Source organism: Notothenia rossii (genome assembly GCF_949606895.1).
Source record: "Notothenia rossii genome assembly, chromosome: 5".
In the NCBI taxonomy this organism is placed as follows: domain Eukaryota; kingdom Metazoa; phylum Chordata; class Actinopteri; order Perciformes; family Nototheniidae; genus Notothenia; species Notothenia rossii.
Window position 1 is genome coordinate 93,331,592 of NC_136903.1, and position 19,808 is coordinate 93,351,399.

Sequence of the window (19,808 nt, forward strand, 5' to 3'; positions counted from 1 at the left end):
AGTCAATCCACAAAATAAAGTAATTTTGCAGACCCTATCCCTCCGTAGTCTTTCAAACAGGAGGAGAAATGCCAGCGTTCTCCTCCGGTGTACAGGCACTGTGTAAATTATATATATAGAATCATTATGATGATGAATGCATTTTTTTACCATTAAAATACAGCAACACATCTTTGATTCAGGGCCTGTATAACTGGGATATTACAACTATTACTAACTTTGTCTGTACAAAAGTAGCCTGTCTAGGAAATATGGCCAAATCAACAAAAACTGCGAGCCGGCACGCAAGACGCTCGACTTCTGAAACACGCCCGGTGGGGTTTGACGCTGCAGGAGGTCAGAAACAAAACTGCGGTGCGCCGGACCCGGTGGAATCCCGGGGTAAGACGGACATGCTCTGGGACTCGAAGATTATCTGATTAGAGATTGGTGGTCAAAGTTCATGAAGGTGATGTCTCAGGAACACATGGAGGGATTTTGTTAAACTTTAGTAGAAACCTTCCTACGGGATCAAGGGTCGAGGTCGTTGTGACCTTACATGCAAACCATCTTTTGAAACCAGATATCTCAGGGTATTGCTTTAGACTGAGGACGAATGTTGTGGACTTGAGGATGAACTGATTTGGTGGTCATGGGTCATTTACATTTGGAAGCATTTTCTTCAACGTTGGGACAAACGTCCACTCTGACAAAAGTATGAACTAATATATATATAATTTGGGGGTTGAAGGTCACAGTCTCGGTCACTTCAGATCTGTACCATTCGTTGAAACCAGAAAACTCAGGGATTTCTTTCAACGTTGGTAGAAACGTTCCTAAGGACTCAAGGCTGAACTGATTAGATTGTAGGGTCAACATCATTGTGACCTTACATCCAAACCATCTTTTGAATGTATTTTTCTTCATCTTTGGCTCAAACATGCACTTTGATTCAACGATGAACTGGTTATCCGCATTATTGATTAATTAATGTTTTAGTTTTGGGACGAGCATCCTCTTGGACTCATGATTCAGATGTAGGGGTTGAAGTGCTCTGTGACCTCACAAAACAATTGTTGATGTGTTAATTATTACAATTCCTCACAGATAGCTGATACAATTAAACTAGAGAGCATCATGCCATTAGATCACACCAGCTGTAAAGCCCCTGCACAAAGGGACCTCTTCCTTTCCTTCCTGCTGTTCGAGCGTGACTACATTTACCAAAACAAACCAGACGAACCGTAACACAGAATGATGATGAACAGTGTTTATGTTTCACTAATATAGGTCATTATGGACCTTACATCCATAAATCTGTCTCTTGTCACATGTAATCTGTGTGTGATGGACCCACCCCCCCCAAAGTAAGTCTCAATGACCCCCATGTTAAACATCCCATGAGTACAGCAGATGTTAACATGTTTACAGCCTGGAATACAGAAGAGTTTCTGGGGCTATTACCCCATTGATGATAACTATAGATATATACCTCACCTGTTTGAATTATATTTAAGCATTATAAAGGATTGTTGAACCAATTTACCTCATTTATTATTACGATAAGACATTATGCATTTCTCTATACCTTATTACTTTGTACTGATGAGGTTTTGGAGCTGCCTGTGTGTTATCATTGTGGGGGCAACTTGTTCCAACTATTTCAAGATTTAATTGGATTCACAGGTTTGGGGGTGAGATTTCAGATGACATTATTTGTTGTATTTAACTTATTCTTTAGGTCAGTTTCTATGGAATTATGCCTAAAAACCTCGAATTAAATTCCCTAAATGTGCATTTCTTTCAGCTTCGGGGTCCTAGCAGGACACTGAGAGGTTCTGATCGGACAGAACCAGTGACTTCAGCACAAACACAATGAATCTGCGGTCCAATCTCTCTGAGTCTCTCTGGGCTTGTTCTGTTCTAATAACCTCTCTTTGTCCCGCTGTGTATTCCTTCCCTTCTTCCTTTGTCCAGGGGGAATGAGTTCCTGTCACACTGGAAGTTGATGACGCACCGTTACCACTAATGAGAAAGCTAGGCTGCCTTTCAGCTCACTGGGAGAAGACAAAGCAGGTTTTATTTCCTGAAGACCCCGACGCCTGCTCCCCTCCACAGGCTGCAGATCAATCAGCTCCTCCGTCCGTCCTCGTTCCTCCTTTTTCAAATAAGAACATCGGGTTGAAAAGGAGAGGGAGAAGGGAGGTCAAACAAACAGCAAAGCTATATTCAAAACAATGTACCACGTTTCAAAACGTCTTCCAAAATCACCTCGTTTTTAAAGTAAAACCACCAGACTCAGTCAGTTTCATCCCACAGGACTGTTAACACCTGAACTCTGTGAAGAACATCCATAAACACTCATCTGGTTGCTAATTATTTATCTCTATATCATCTTCCCTTTACTTGTATAGAGACTCTTCTGGCACTATTTCTATTTTATTTCTTTTTACTTAAAAGACTCTCTTGCACTGTATCTGTTGTATTAGTTCTCTATCCTATATCTATATTCATGTTGCTCTGTTGGAGGAGGACTTCAGTTTGTCATTGACACATCTACACTGACGCTGCTGTGACATCATGATAGAGACTTGGATTGAAATGCAAAGGGAAAAGGTTTCCAAATGACTCCATTTAAAGCTTGATAGCTCGGTTGCTAACGGGACAATCATCCTGCACAGTTGTTAAAGTTAGCTTCCTGCATTCAAGTCTTGTATATTTCCATAATGAATGTGTATGGATGAAATAATGTACTCTATAAATACATGCTAAGCGTGAATTCATCACACAAACATTTGAAGACCTGCCCGGTAGCACTCCACCCCTGTGCGCACGCTCACATTATAAAAATAAAAACGAAACACAAACAGATTTTCTGTGTGAACTCCCACGTGCACACACACATCAGCTGAGTGTCACTGATCCCACCGAGGCTGAGTAAACTGATTATTTCCTCCCACACACACGCCTGTCGTACCTGTTCAGACACTCAGCTGCCTGTACAGTACAAACACACACGTGGGGAGTCAGTGGGCGGGGGTGTGGGGTTTCCTGAAGCCTGACGGGAGCCAACAGATAGCTGTGGATACATGATGTTAATGTGTGAATCACAGCAGACATTAAACACACAAGACGCGCTCCTCAGCCGGAGACCATTTCCGTTTCATAAACCTTTAGAAGCTCCTCGACTGTCCTTTGCTCCCACGCCTCTCCTCCTTTATGGCTGTGTAAGCTGTCGCTGAGTGTTTTATGAAGATATACGAGCGTCGTAAAAATGTGTTTAGGTTTCCTCGTCGCCCTTATTGCCTCTCCTGATTGTAATGGTGCTGCCCAGACGCTGCTGTCCATAAAACACACATTAGTCACGTTGAGCAGATTTGCTAATGCAGCGGCGGACGGGCGGGAACTCTTCAAACCAACATCAACTGAGAACACCTTTTTACTACCCAAACAGCTTCATTTATCATAGGGCAGCAGATCATGGTAATATAACATACCAGGGACATCTTTCAGAAGAGGAAACAAGTTGTACAATTGGCCCACTTTGAGGGTACTGTCTTAGACGGCCTTCACTGGTGGCTTGTAATCTCTTTCACGTGTGGATGAAGCAAAGGATGTATGACATAATGAATTGTGTTAATTGTGCTCTGGGAAGCTAATGGACAGCTTCTTGTTCATGTGAATCCATGATTAGCCCTGGGAGTGGCGCTGACCCCGACCCTAATGAGCTAGCAGACGCTGAGTATTTGTTGCTTTAATATAATTAAACATACTCACTTCAGGTTGCAAGGTTTCTGTCCGTCTTAATGATTTGATTTGAATAACGGAACAAACAAAAGTGATAAATATGGACTCGGTGTGTTTAGGCTTTTAGATTCAACAGCAAACCAATCAGTAGGTGTGTGTGTGTGTATGTGTATGTTTGTGTGTGTGTTAGGGGTGTAACGATATACGTACCGAAATTATTCGGTACGGGCCCTTCGGTTCGGTACACGTGTGTACTTAAGTGTACTGAACGAATATAACGTTAAACGTAAAAAATGAGAACGTGAACAACTTATTGGAAGTTATCTCCGGTGCTGCGTCGCAGCATTCAGAGTAATTTGCTCACATTGGGTTCAACGCGTCATAGAGCGAGTCATTTCATTGGACGAGAGGCATACTATGAGAGTTGGTCACAGGGATGCGTTCAAATGTAGTCAGTAATTTGAGGAACTGTCGAAATGGCGAACGGAGATAAAGTTGAGCTCGAAAATCCTCCAGCATCATTGAAGTCTCCGGTTTGGGAACATTTTGGTTTCGCAGTTACGTACAAGGATGAGGGACAAAGACAGGTGGACCGAACCAAAGCTGTTTGTCTGCATTGTTCAAATAAAACTGGTTACGCGGCTGGCAATACATCAAACTTGCACACTCATTTGAAAAGGCATCACCCGAACGTGAATATCACCGGTACCAAAAGAAAAAAGACTGAAGTGCAAACCCAACTCCCGCTAGCTTTTAAGCCTCCACCACTCGCAACAAGTTCAGACCGAGCCAAAGCTATTACAAACGCCAAATCTCCTTATGTTGCCATGGTAGCAAAGCGCTACCTGGCTGTATCTGCTACCTCTGTCCCTAGAGAGGGTGTTCTCCACAGCAGGAGACATTGTTAGTGCCAGCAGATCTGCCCTTTCAGCAAGCAATGTGGACAAGTTCATCTTTCTTTAAACAAACATGACAATACAATGACAAGCAAGTCCTTATGTCAAGCTGGCTGCTTAGGTACTAGTACCTACATTAGAGTCCTGTTGGAGTCATGAGGGAGGCAAAGAGGAGGCAAATCCTACTCTGATTGAGCTAAGTATCTCTAGTATTTTATTTTATTTGTTTGTTTTTAGCCCCTCATGCTATAATCATGTGTATTTTCTCCATTCCTGTTCATGTGTCTTCTCGTAACTATCATTGGCCCCGTGTATCTCCTAATCCATATAACCGGCCTGCTCTCGTCTATCCCACATGCTCCACTGAGATCCAACATCTAGTTTCAGGGGGCCTGTGGAACTGCCAGTCAGCTGTCCCTAAGGCTGACTTAATCTCTGGCTATGCTTCTGTGGATTTCCTTGCTCTCACGGAGACCTGGATCACTCCATCCAACACATCCACCCCAGCAGCTCTCTCCACAGCATATCCCTTCTCCCACACACCCAGACCCTCTGGCAGAGGAGGGGGCTCTGGTCTCCTGCTCTCTCCCAACTGGAGCTTCTCCCTCTTCAAGCTACCTGACTTCACTCCTTCCTCCTTTGAACTCCATGGCGTCACAGTAACCCATCCTATACAATGAACCATTGTTGTTCTCTACCGTCCACCAGGCGCCTTGGGAGACTTAGATCATCTCCTCTCACCAGGGGCGGATCTAGACAAATATTCATGGGGTGGCCAGAGGGTGGCAGGAGAATTTCCGGGGTGGCATCCCCTGGCAGAAGTATATGCGGATTTAATCGCAGTCATATCAATCAATGTTAACTTGGAAAGCCACAATATTGATATTTTAACTCAATAACATTAGGTATCATCATTGTGGCACATCAGTAAAGCCTTAAATATAAATATATAAGGTGGCTGACATCATTTAATGAATTTTAACTGAATGAGTTGGTTTCACTCTTAGACCAGCAGGGGTACCAAATCTATGCAGACTGTTGCAATAAGTACATTAATTAACTGTCTCATCGATGTGTGTCTGTATGAATATGATAATATTAACAATCATATCATTCCTATCAGCTGTCAATCACTGTTATGATTCACATCTTCAGTGTTATTATTAAATAAACTATATTTTTAGGAGGAGTTAATGATGAATGTTCCTCAAGATGCTTGCTCACCCTCCTTCAAATTTGAAAGACCAGTAATTACTATCATAATTCAAAAGAATCAAAGGAACAGTTCAGCGCCCCACGACTTCATTGCAAACAGTTACAACCTTGACTTTACATCAGAAAGAACAAACACTAAAGAAGTGACTAACTGCATCAGTTAGGGTTAAAAAACATGTATTCAGCTAAAACATAAACATCGCTGCAGTTATGATCCAGTGGAAAGCCCTTACCTACTCGCCTAGTTAAATCAAAGTGGATACTTTCTGTTGGCTGGGCAGTGAAGTTTTACACACCGTCTGATTTGACTTTCTCAGGACTTGAGACTGTTTTTTGGGGGCAGACCCCCACAAAGAAGAAACATATATTTACACATGTACGGTCATCATCTTAACAGTTTATTATTCTCATCGACTCATCCGTGAGCAGAGCATCAAGTTGGCATGCCAATAACAGCTGAATGCGGCGATTACCATCTTGATCAGCAAAACGCCACAAACGTATTAAGATTTAAAGCTATGGTGCGTTTTGATTCAATGCTGAGTAGAGCCACACTGTCAGGCTCTTCTCTGTCATAGTAGACCGCAAACTGTGGCTCCAGAGTATTTGTGTTGGGTAATCTATGGTAGGGCTAACCCGTAAAGTGGTGGGGCTCAAGTCAGTATTTGCAATGTAATTACATACACGCTCCCCTTGACAGCGAAACGCCACGCATGAGGTTTAGATTCTTTCCCTGTCTCAATCCAAATTGAACTGTATGAAATAAAAAGGCACATTTGTCTTGTAGCAAATAAAAAGGGCGACCTGGAGCCAATCCTGCAATTTCCCCACAGGTGAAAGAGTTGAAAACCCAACCCCTGCAGGGGGGTCTGGGGGGATTCTCCCCCAGGAGATTTTTTGAAATACTAACATAAAATACACATTCTGGTACTCTCTTGAGAAGAAAAATAAATAAATAAATATTACTACACAACGTATTTAAAAAAATGAATGCCATTTTAGTTTTGTGTTACTTTGTTCTGAAGGCTGAACCTGCTGCTCCTCACAGAGAGAAGAGGGAGAGGCTGTGTGAATGACTTTACTTTGTGGATAAGGGTGGATAGCCCCCATTGTTCTGTGTGTCAAAATGAAGGACAGCCCACACACCTATCAATCATCAAACCGTGGGCTCTTATTTCATTACGTGTTGATTTCTATCAACACGTAATGTTGTATCGATGTATATAGAGATACTACAGCAAAAGTATTCTCCGTCGGGACTTCCTGCAACAACACCACGCCGTTATCTTGATTCTGATTGGCCAGAAGACATTATCAAAGATGTTCTATTGAGAAGACGATCACTACGTGACAAAAGTGTTCAAAACCGTTTCTAGTCTTCGGTATTTCCAGACAAGTGGCTACTGAAATCAATCTGACTAACTGCTGTGTGTGCAATCATTGTTCATGGTGAGGCTAAGCCATTTATTGGTATGGCTGTAGCCTACCCCAGCCATACCCTGACTCCCAAAGCCCCTTCCCCCTCCTCCCTCTTGGACCCCCCAAAGCCCCTTCCCCCTCCTCCCTCTTGGACCCTCCCAAAGCCCCTTCCCACTCCTCCCTCTTGGACCCTCCCAAAGCCCCTTCCCACTCCTCCCTCTTGGACCCTCCCAAAGCCCCTTCCCAGTCCTCCCTCTTGGACCCCCCCAAAGCCCCTTCTCCCTCCTCCCTCTTGGACCCTCCCAAAGCACCTTCCCCCTCCTCCCTCTTGGACCCCCCAAAGCCCCTTCCCCCTCCTCCCTCTTGGACCCTCCCAAAGCACCTTCTCCCTCCTCCCTCTTGGACCCCCCCAAAGCCCCTTCCCAGTCCTCCCTCTTGGACCCCCCCAAAGCCCCTTCTCCCTCCTCCCTCTTGGACCCTCCCAAAGCACCTTCTCCCTCCTCCCTCTTGGACCCCCCCAAAGCCCCTTCCCCCTCCTCCCTTCTGTCAAGCGACTTTGTTAACCACTTTGAAAGAAAGGTTGATGATATTCGCTCTTCTTTTTCTGACTCACCTTTACTCACCTCTGGGTCCCCAGACCCTCCCCCACACACTGACCTCCTTCTCCCCTCCTCCCTCTTGGACCCCCCAAAGCCCCTTCCCCCTCCTCCCTCTTGGACCCTCCCAAAGCCCCTTCCCACTCCTCCCTCTTGGACCCTCCCAAAGCCCCTTCCCCCTCCTCCCCTCTTGGACCCCCCAAAGCCCCTTCCCCCTCCTCCCTCTTGGACCCTCCCAAAGCACCTTCCCCCTCCTCCCTCTTGGACCCCCCCAAAGCCCCTTCTCCCCTTCTCCCTCTTGGACCCTCCCAAAGCACCTTCCCCCTCCTCCCTCTTGGACCCCCCCAAAGCCCCTTCCCCCTCCTCCTTTCTGTCAAGCGACTTTGTTAACTACTTTGAAAAAAAGGTTGATGATATTCACTCTTCTTTTTCTGACTCACCGCTGGGTCACCTGACCCTCCCTTCACCCACACACTGACTTCCTTCTCCCCTTCTCCCTCTTGGACCCCCCCCAAAGCCCCTTCCCCCTCCTCCCTCTTGGACCCTCCCAAAGCCCCTTCCCCCTCCTCCCCTCTTGGACCCCCCCAAAGCCCCTTCTCCCCTTCTCCCTCTTGGACCCTCCCAAAGCACCTTCCCCCTCCTCCCTCTTGGACCCCCCCAAAGCCCCTTCCCCCTCCTCCCTTCTGTCAAGCGACTTTGTTAACTACTTTGAAAAAAAGGTTGATGATATTCACTCTTCTTTTTCTGACTCACCTTTACTCACCTCTGGGTCACCAGACCCTCCCCCACACACTGACCTCCTTCTCCCCTCCTCCCTCTTGGACCCCCCCAAAGCCCCTTCCCCCTCCTCCCTCTTGGACCCCCCAAAGCCCCTTCCCCCTCCTCCCTCTTGCACCCCCCCAAAGCCCCTTCCCCCTCCTCCCTCTTGGACCCCCCCCAAATCCCCTCCCCCCTCCTCCCTTCTGTCAAGCGACGTTGTTAACCACTTTGAAAGAAAGGTTGATGATATTCGCTCTTCTTTTTCTGACTCACCTTTACTCACCGCTGGGTCACCAGACCCTCCCTTCACCCACACACTGACCTCCTTCACCTCTGGGTCACCAGACCCTCCCTTCACCCACACACTGACCTCCTACACCTCTGGGTCACCAGACCCTCCCTTCACCCACACACTGACCTCCTTCACCTCTGGGTCACCAGACCCTCCCTCCACCCACACACTGACCTCCTTCTCCCCTCTCTCTCCAAGTGAGGGTCTTACCCTCATGACCTCTGCCCGTCCTACCACCTGTCCTCTGGACCCTATCCCCTCAAACCTCCTTCAGACTATCGCTCCTGATATTCTACCGTTTCTCATTTCATCAACACTTCTCTAACTTCTGGTCACTTTCCAAACAGTCTCAAGGAGGCAAGAGTAAACCCTCTCCCAAAGAAACCCACTCTCAACCCGTCTGATGTTAGAAACTACAGGCCTGTGTCTCTCCTCCCGTTCCTGTCTAAAACACTTGAACTGTCTTTAAACAACTCTCCTGTTACCTCCATCAGAACAACCTTCTGGATCCGCACCAGTCTGGTTTCAAGGCAGGTCACTCAACAGAAACTGCTCTCCTTACTGTCTCTGAGGAACTGCACACGGCTAAAGCAGCCTCCCTCTCCTCTGTCATCATCCTTCTGGACCTGTCTGCTGCATTCGACACGGTGAACCATCAGATCCTCCTTCGCACTCTCCAAGAACTTGGAGTTTCAGGCTCTGCACTTTCCCTCCTCACCTCATACCTCAAAGACCTACAGGGTGACTTGGAGAGGGTCCGAGTCCGACCCTTGTCAATTAACTACAGGGGTCCCTCAGGGCTCTGTTCTTGGTCCCCTCCTCTTCTCCCTGTACACAAACTCGTTCGGATCAGTCATTAGCCCGCATGGTTTTTCATACCACTGCTACGCTGACGACACCCAACTCATTCTGTCCTTTCCCCGCTCAGAGACCCAGGTCGTCGCACGCATCTCTGCTTGTCTGGCTGACATATCTCAGTGGATGTCTGCTCATCACCTCAAGCTCAACCTTGACAAGACTGAACTGCTTTTCCTTCAGGGAAAAGATTGTCCCACTCTTGACCTAACAATCAACATCGGCCCCTCTGTTGTTTCCCCGACTCAGACTGCAAGGAATCTGGGTGTGACCCTAGATAACAAACTGTCCTTCACTGCAAACATCTCTGCTACAACCCGCTGCTGCAGATACACTCTTTACAACATCAGGAGGATACGCCCCCAGCTGATGAACTTATATGATTCGGTTTTCTTCAAGTTTGTATTTTGTTGGTCGAACGCACTTATTGTAAGACGCTTTGGATAAAAGCCTCAGCTAAATGTAATGTAATACAGTTCAAATACAGATTATTCCAGTTCATCGAAATGCTTCACCTTAATGTTTATTTTATTTTGTATTTATTTGAGTGAATACATTATTCACAGTTTAATAATAATAAAAAAAATATATATGTATTTTATGTTTTGTGATAATTTTTTCTGCTGTACCAAAAACGTACCGAACCGTGACCTAAAAACCGAGGTACGTACCGAACCGAAATGTTTGTGAACCATTACACCCCTAGTGTGCGTATTAGTGTGTATGCGTGTGTGTATTAGTGTGTGTGTGTGTGCGTGTGCGTGTGTGTGATATATCGTCACATGAACAACCCTAAACTGCTACCTTTTGACCTCAAAAACACCTTAATTGACGTGAAATGAATCTTAATGTTCTACATGTTGTATTTGTATTCATCAACTTGTCTTTGTCACAGCAGCGGATACCTCGCTGTAATTATAACAAATTATACTGCATGATTGATAGCTTCTGTCAGCGCACCAAGTTTTCTGAAGAATCTGTCTTCTTCATGTTGTTCTCCAGAAAGACAGGAAACTGTAAATCTAATAAGGTAACGTTTAAAAAAAGCACAACTTTGTTTAATTGATTATTTGTAAGGAAAGTCTTCAGTTTACTTCCAGTTTTGCTTTGAATCCAGATCTTGGATAAGTACATGTTTTACTACATCGCCAAGTGCATGTGAATACATTCGATATTTAAATAAGCAGCTAAAAAGAAAGTTTCTTTCATAAGAGATTACTTATAATAACAATACTTTATTTCCATTGACAAAACAGCTCTTTAAAGCTGCAGGATAAACAGTCCTTCGTCTGAACCCTAAAGATAATTCTGCCATTTCCTATTTCTCAAATGCAGCTAAAAACAAAGACAGTACAAATTTAAAGGTGGGGTATGTAAGTTTGAGAAACCGGCTCGAGATACACTTGTTGTTATATTCCATGGAATGCTCTTAACATCCTGATAGCAATGAATATCTGAAGTGCTTTGAAGCCGTGGCTCTGCAGAAAGCACGACCAATCATCTGAGCCGGCTAAAGTAACTGGATGGCCTACCTGCCTGTCAGCCTTCCATCTGTGCACAAACTTATCTCGTGCCCTCATTGGTCATGTGCGTGTTCGTGTGTGTTGGAGGAGGGGCTCTGTGAGGAAGTGGCAGATTTTTTCCGGTTGTGTATTTTCTAATTCTAGCGCACTTGAGCTGCTTTCTCCAAAAGTACCTACCCCACTTTTAATAGAGATATTAAGGAATTGCCCTTCTTTAAAGTTCAGATTTTTGACTAAACAGTTTATTTGTTCTCCTATGGTGTTTGAAAAGTTATGCATGTTCTTGAAAGAAAACATTTGAATCAGAAATACATTGTAATGTGCTGAAAGTCTGCACAACAACAGTTATCATTTATTAAACACTCAGAAAGAAACAGCTGCTTGGTGAGCTCTAATGAACAAACAACGGGTGGGTGTGTTAGCAGGATGCTAGCACACCCACCCGTTAGCAGGATGCTAGCACACCCACCCGTTAGCAGGATGCTAACACACCCACCCGTTAGCAGGATGCTAGCACACCCACCCGTTAGCAGGATGCTAGCACACCCACCCGTTAGCAGGATGCTAGCACACCCACCCGTTAGCAGGATGCTAGCACACCCACCCATTAGCAGGATGCTAGCACACCCACCCGTTAGCAGGATGCTAGCACACCAGCACAATGAATCAAGAGAGAACATTTTCTCATAGACTTCTACCTTTTTTTTAACTTTTGGAACGACACATTGGACTTTTGAAAATATGTTGGACATGTTTGGATCACACCATGAAGAAAATACTTTTTCCGGGCCTCTTACTAATGATATATAAACAATATATACCTTACTACAAAATAATGTAGTTTAATCCACGTTGGCGACTACAGGAAATCCAGCCCGGCTCAAACAAACGATTTGTAATCCTCACGATCATTTAATGTCTCATGTTCGCCGAATTGACATGAAAGCACTAACAAATATGAATATACTGTAGTCAACTTCATTAAAACTTTATTAACGTGCCTAAACTCAGTAATTCACTAAAAATAGGTTTATTTTTAATGGAGCCTCGTCATCTCCCCACGGGCAAACAATAATATTTACAGTGTTAATAGTTTAGTGTATTATTAGTGTCTAATGTTATTGCTATAAAAATCACACATTGAGTTCATTGTTGTGCAATGATAAAATCAGACCGTTGTTTTTTTAAATAGTCTGAATGAAACTCGGCAGCTCTCAGGTGATCAGCTGATCAGCTGTGTGTTTAAAGTTTAACTGTAGGTTTGGGTTTGCATATTTATGCAGTGATCTGTCTCTTCCTCTCTGTCGCAGACAGCTGATCGCTGTCAGACCAGACCATGGCTGTAAAGGAAGAGGGGTGTCTAATTCCCCCTCAACACATAGGCCCAATCCCAAACCACTCCCTCGACCCTACCCCTCTGTGACGGAGTGAACCACACTCACAGCTGAATGAAGTTCCCTCCATTAAGGGTTAAGGGAGTAAATACAGCAGCAAGCTTTGGGACGGCCTCCCCTCTCTCTGGCAGAAACAGGAAATGCCGTAACTGTATCTAACAAAGGTTGCAAATCAGCATCTCTTAGACAATTTTTTTAAATTAATAACTCAAATAAAACTCCAAACATCTTACATTGCGTTATTTTTTTGTAAAGCTCTTTTAGTTTTAAACCTGATGTTTATAAGCTTCTTAGTTTTTGCAACAGTTTGTAAATATATACAACTTTATAATAAAATGCACACATTTACCTTTTTCTAGACTAAACACAGGTATGATCCTAAGTTAAAAAAAAATGAGGTTATCATGAGGTTGTTAACATCACAGTTTATCAGTGGATGTTTTGCTGGAACTACTTGTTAACACTAGAACCGCCAACGGGGTCAATTTGACCCAGAGCTGTTTTTTATTGTATGTAACTTTTTTTTAATAACATATTAAAGTCTCCCAGTCCGTGACTTTTCCTGAAAGTGTGTTATGTAGTACCCTATGTTGTTAAAAATTGTCAATATGAAGTCAGATTGAAGAAATCGGCAAACAAACTGCCATTTATACCTATTTCCACCAAGCTGGTCATATTGACCCCACCCCTTTTCGTGCTATTGATTTTGCGTGTAAATAAACATGACGTGTTGCTATAGCAACTTCTTTTGTCTACTGCGGTTCCTTATAGATTGAGAGATAGATTGAGAGAGAGAGATAGATTGATAGCAACAGTCTGTAGTGAAGGAGCGCGCTTCCGCTCACGAGAGACTGCTTGCGCTGCGCTCTGCAGCAAACAGCTGTTTGCTTTTCACCCAACAACGACAACCGCCTCACGAAACCCTATGTTGTACCGTTAATATACTAAACCATTTAACAAAATTAATGGCCAAAATACAAATACCACAGGATCATTTTTCTTTTTAAAGCAATACTTTTACTTTGAAAATCAATGCATTCTAATGCTGGGTCAATTTGACCCCGGTGGCGGTTTTAGGTATAAAACATCTCTGGTGTTAACAGTGTTAACAGCTTGTTTCCTGACGGACACATACAGCGTTGAGACCGGTCAGGTAGAGACCGGTCTCAAGTCAGCACAGATGCAGACTCTCTGTTTGAGGGCTTGATAGCCCCCTCCAAGCTTGTTGGTTTGGAACAGCCCTCAATATGGCGGACCCTCCGCGTGAACGCGCAAACGGAGGGGTAGGGTGTAGGGGGCGGTTTGGGAATGGGCCATAGACTGATCGGCCCGGGAGGTAAGAGACACGCAGGGTTACCCCCATGCAGCACACCCTCCCGGCCATCAGAGTCGAGCCCTCAGTTCGGAGGAACCGACCGCCAGAGCACCGGTACGTGGACCGGTGGAGAAGACCCTCCGATAGCGGGTCGCGTTTGCCATTCGATCAGTGAGATCAGAGGAGAAGAACCTGCAGTTCGGAGGAACCGACCGTCAGAGCAACGACACGAGGCCGGGCCGGCGGAGGCCCTTCGATGGCGAGTCACGTTTGCCATTCGATCAGAAGAGAGGAAGAGAACGCAGCAAAAATGGTAGAAATCCGGTAATGTACGGATCATTGGGGGGGGAACGGCTAGACACAGGCCGTGGGGGGGCACCCGGGACCGGGCAGTGCCCCCGGTAGAAGGAACCGGGTGAAACAGGCCAAAACAGAAAAATAAATAAAAAGAACCAGTGAAAATGGCTGACAACGAAAAAAAGTATCCGCAAATAGTGCCTCATAGCCCGGGTAGAGTCCCTTGTCAACTCCCCTTACATACCTCCAACAGTTCAAAAACTTAAAGTTTGGGAAGAACCATGCTGGGGGGTCTCTGGGTAAAAAATCCATCCGAGCCAGAGTGCACATGGAGCGGATACATTCCTCCATGAAGTGAAACAGCTGTTTTTTTCTGAGTCCTCTCAAAAACCGGGTTTCTGATCTCGCGCAGACAGTAGTCTGAAAAAGATGAATCATTTTTTTGAAGGAGTAGGGGAGGCATGGATTCCCCTCTCCATTGTAAGTTGCAACGGGGGAGTGGAAAAGTGTCCGGGGCTTCGGCCCAAAGCGCCGAAGGGTTGAGCTTTGTTGAGCCCCTTCTCCGTTGGCACTTACAAATGTTTTCAACACATTTAAAAAAAAAAAAATTTGGATTATTTTTAAGATATAATTGACCATTTTATTTACTTTTGTCTTCCTTCCACGGGTGGGGGCGCATGGCAGGCCGCCTATGAGCTCCCAAACTCGGCCTGGAACCTCCAGGATTTGTGGGCTAAGCTCCATAAACTGACAAAGTCACCCAGAAATGTCTCTTTTATAGCCCAAAAATATATAATACAAAAACATTTAAATAGTAAAAGATACAATTGTGCTCCGAATTACCCGAAATTTGATTTATATAGCCCCATGATAGTGAATAAAAATCATTTTCATTGAAAAAAGTGTTAAAACGCCTGATTAAAGCATATGCAGGACCCCAGTGAGCTCCAGACTATGTGCATTGTGTTAGAGAACCATATTAATGATAAAATAAATCATTTAAATGCAAAGATAATGATTACAAATCATTTGTAGGGGGACAACTGTGGAGAGGAGCCTGGAAATCACTCTCCAGCACCCCGGAGAAGCAGGCTGTGAGGCCCACAGAGCGCACCCAGAGAACAGGCTGCTTCATCTCACTTTATAACCCAGGAAAGGAGCTTGAATCGTGGGTACATGTGTTAAAAATGCATAAAACTGTTTTAATTCAAATGTGCATTTGACTGCTTAAACAGCCGCTGATATGGACAGAAATATGTCCATTTCGTCCACATTCGACTGGTGAAATGTACAAGAAGGTAAAAACAGCAGAGTCACTGCTGTTAGGGTCTCAGACTCACAGGCACACATGCAGAGATCCAGGGTGATGCACATGGCTTTTCTACCCAGCAATAAGTCTCTGAAAGGCGGGGGAAAGTGGTGTGAATAGAGGCAGAGTGCAGCCAGAGAGGAGCGGGCTGCGAGACCCACAGAGCTCACCCAGAGAGCTCCTCGCAGCACGTGGCTCTTGCACCCAGAGGACAGGCTGCTTCATCTCACTTTATAACCCAGGAAAGGAGCTTGAATCGTGGGTAAACATTGTTTTGTCACTTTCAAAACTCTCCCGTCATTGACCGGAGAAATTTGGTCGATGTTGTATTCAATCTGACCGTTAATATTCCAGTGTGATGAAGTACGTACAATGACCGGAGTGATCCCATGTTAATTTTGCCCCAAAACCGGAGCATTCCCTCACCCTATTCAGAGGCAATGGACGTCCACTCTCCGGAGACGTCCGACAGTGGTGCGGTTACCCAAAGTGACAGACCTAATTTTAGCCCTATTTAGAGGCAATGGACGTCCACTCTCGGGAGAGAGACCTCCAGCATGTGTCCCTGAAATGGGGACTCTGTTTATTTCACACATCCACGACAGAGACCGGGGAAATCACCTCTCTGTGGCCCCTCCAAGACCCGCAAAGGATGGACTACAGACCTCCAGCATGTGTCCCTGACATGGGCACCTCCATAACCTTGCACACCGTGAGTCCCCGGGCCCCCGGACTTAAGCCCTCCCACACGGACTAAACCCAGATGATCACACCCTACAGAATCTCATGCCCCTGTTAACCTCTTAAGCCCTAGGGTCCCCCCAGTGGACCCCCACCGTTTTTTTACGAGACTATGTCTCAGGGCTTCTTAAAATTTATGAAACTATTAATGTTCCGTACCCTTTTAACAATAAGAAACTCAGCTAACTAACAATATGAACTATTTTTAGCTAAAAGAAACAAGAGTAATACCAAGCCTTTGAATTAGCATGGAGCGAAAAAATGCTAACTAATGCTAACGGACTTTGGCACAGCACTCACGGTAGCAATGCGCTTATTACTTATCGTCACTGCACAAACAAGATATCCGATTAAAGCTGAGACTCCACGCATGCAATCTCATCACCTCCACCAGAGGAAGACTGCAGTGAGGCCCCATTCTCACTGTTCATACTGCTCACAGGCTGCTGTGTATATATCGTGTATTCATACACACTGTTCATACTGCTCTCAGGCTGCTGTGTGTATCTAGTGTATTCATACACACTGTTCATACTGCTCTCAGGCTGCTGTGTGTATCTAGTGTATTCATACACACTGTTCATACTGCTCTCAGGCTGCTGTGTGTATCTAGTGTATTCATACACACTGTTCATACTGCTCTCAGGCTGCTGTGTGTATCTAGTGTATTCATACACACTGTTCATACTGCTCTCAGGCTGCTGTGTGTATCTAGTGTATTCATACACACTGTTCATACTGCTCTCAGGCTGCTGTGTATATCTAGTGTATTCATACACACTGTTCATACTGCTCTCAGGCTGCTGTGTGTATCTAGTGTATTCATACCCCTCACTGTTTATTCATCATTCAATTCATGCTATCTTTTATTCTGTAGATTGTGTACATTACTTTTCACTTTACTGCTTGTTGCACTCCTGGTTAGAAGCTAAACTGCATTTCGTTGTCTCAGTACCTGTAATCTGTGCAATATCAATAAAGTAGAATCTAATCTTGAGCAGGAACAAATGTATTTACTTAGTACATATCTGACATTAACGATTAAACACGTGTGTGCATTCTTTATAAAAGCAAACCGAGTCAAGCCGACTCCGGAGGTGGTGGAATGCACCTTAAAGTGGTTTGCAATCTGCCAAAAAACCGAGAGAAGATGATGAAGAAGCCGACTCCGAGCTGTCCGGCTTCAGGCAAGCTTTTTGAGACCTCCCCCGGCTGCGATTGGCTATTCTCGTCTACTTTCGAGGCGAGCCACAGCTCGTCTCAAACAAGCCTATTTTCACTCTGATGCAAAACTGCGTGTGCGAAGCCCACACCTTTTTTGCTTTAGCATGTGTGTGAGTGGGGAGATTCCCCTTCGATTATATTGGCTCTAACGGTCAGAAAGAGATGTCAATCACCAAAATCGACCAATGGGTTCCAGAGAAACGGTAAAACCCCCATTTCCACCCAAATCACCTCAGAGGTGGAGTTTTTTTTGCTAAACCTCTCTAAAAAGGTCAAATGTCAGTTGTTTTGCATCAGTCTTGATACAGGGTACTTATGTTAGTCTACCTTACCATCATCCAAGGGTAGTTTTCACTATAAGTAAAAAATATGTTTTGGACGGACACTATAACTTACAGTTTTTTACTATGTTCAATCTGAATTTTCTTTAAAATAAAAAACATCTATATTGATTCTGACTTTTCTACATCCAACTCACATGTTTATCATTGCTTTGAGAAAAAAGATTATTAATGTTCCCCTTTTAGAAGGGAAGATATGGTCATTTGTTCTGGAATGTCATTTTCGAGCCTGAGACCTGAAAAACAGGCTCAACAGGTTAAAAGGGTGATTACGTTAAGTGAGTGACGACAGCTTAATTGTCTCATTCCTTCCGATGAACTTACTATATTATCCTAAAAATGGTGGCAGAGACAGCTTAGGGCATGTCAACAGAAAATATAGCATTTGGTTGCTAAAAATACCAAGATATTTACGTTGTTTTTGGTGTAAAAAAACAGAAAAATAGATGAGTTTGAAACAAGTGTATGTGAGTGAAAAAAGGGAGTCAGAGATATTTGTGGCTGAAGTGAAGCTCATTCCTGGTCAGGTGCTGCCACCTGGTGGCCAACAGGGTGTGGCACAAAATAAACAGAGACCAATGGTAAATTAAGGTTTGGCTCCATATGCTGGACATATTGTATATTATTTCAGTCAGAACTAGAACCACTGTGTTCAAATTTAGAACGATTACATTTAACACATATCTGTATATTTAAAGCATTACACATAAATAATTGTGATCAGAAGTACAAAACGGATTAGTAATTAATCCATCATATCTTTAGAGTGTAAACAGATGGGGAAAAACTAATTTTTACACTCAAACAATGTTCATGTCTGGATTAAGGACAGGACATTTAGATAATATGAATAAGTGTTCACTAAAAGTGATAATAGAAAGAAAACATAGACCTACTCTTGAGTCAATTTGCATTGTTGTGATCTGTTATGCTATCCAGCTATATTCATTTAAAAAAATGTACTACTTGTGTATGTATGCATAGCTTGGTCCGCTTTTGGTAGTTTGTCCTATAATCATTTGCAGGTAATGGGGGGATTCCTTTGCAAGGTCTAATTATCAACACCGCTCAGTATTCACACTGGACACCAGGCCTGGGGGGTATACTACGAAGCTGGTTCAACCTAACTGGATATGTTTGAGTTAGCCGGTTGGCCTAATCCAAAACATACGCGCTCTCGCTAAACGGTCCTACAACACTGGTTATCAAGTGGATCGCTCAAGCCAGCCGTGCCCTATCTAGTTAGGTGCGCGTTCACATGAAAGGGGTGGTATCTGGAGCATTCGACCAATCACAAACATGGAGAAGCGTACTGACAGCGCAGCGTCATACTTCCTGAATGAAAAGTCAACTATAATATTAGACATATGAAGAAGTTAAACTTTAAACATCCATGACTTAAACACTTGATCCAGGATCAAAGCCACATAGCTGCACCTGCAAGGTGAATACAGCTGGTAACAGAACAAGTGTTTGAATGCGTACATGAACAGGTTTATGATATCACTGCCCCGTCTAAGACACCATCTGACTTTCATTACATTTGACTCGAGTGTTTCCTCAACTTAATGTGTTGCTTCAAATAATACTTCTGCATCCAGTATGTGACACTGTGAGTGTTGCACGGCCAGATACGGCTCAGCTGACTCAGATAAGGAGATGATACATTATGATGTGATATGCCGCGGACTGTACTTAATGTTACTCTGATCCGGTTACTTATGTTGTGGCAGATATTTAAGTAAGCTTTCTTAACGCTAATGTTCTAATAGTCAGATTGCTCTGAAGATGGGAGGTGATATTCTATTAATGTTCACGTTCACACAGTCGCTGATTTCTGCCGGCCGTCTTTCCTGCAACGGCAGCTTTTCTGTATTTCCTTTCTCCTGTAATATGACTTGATCTC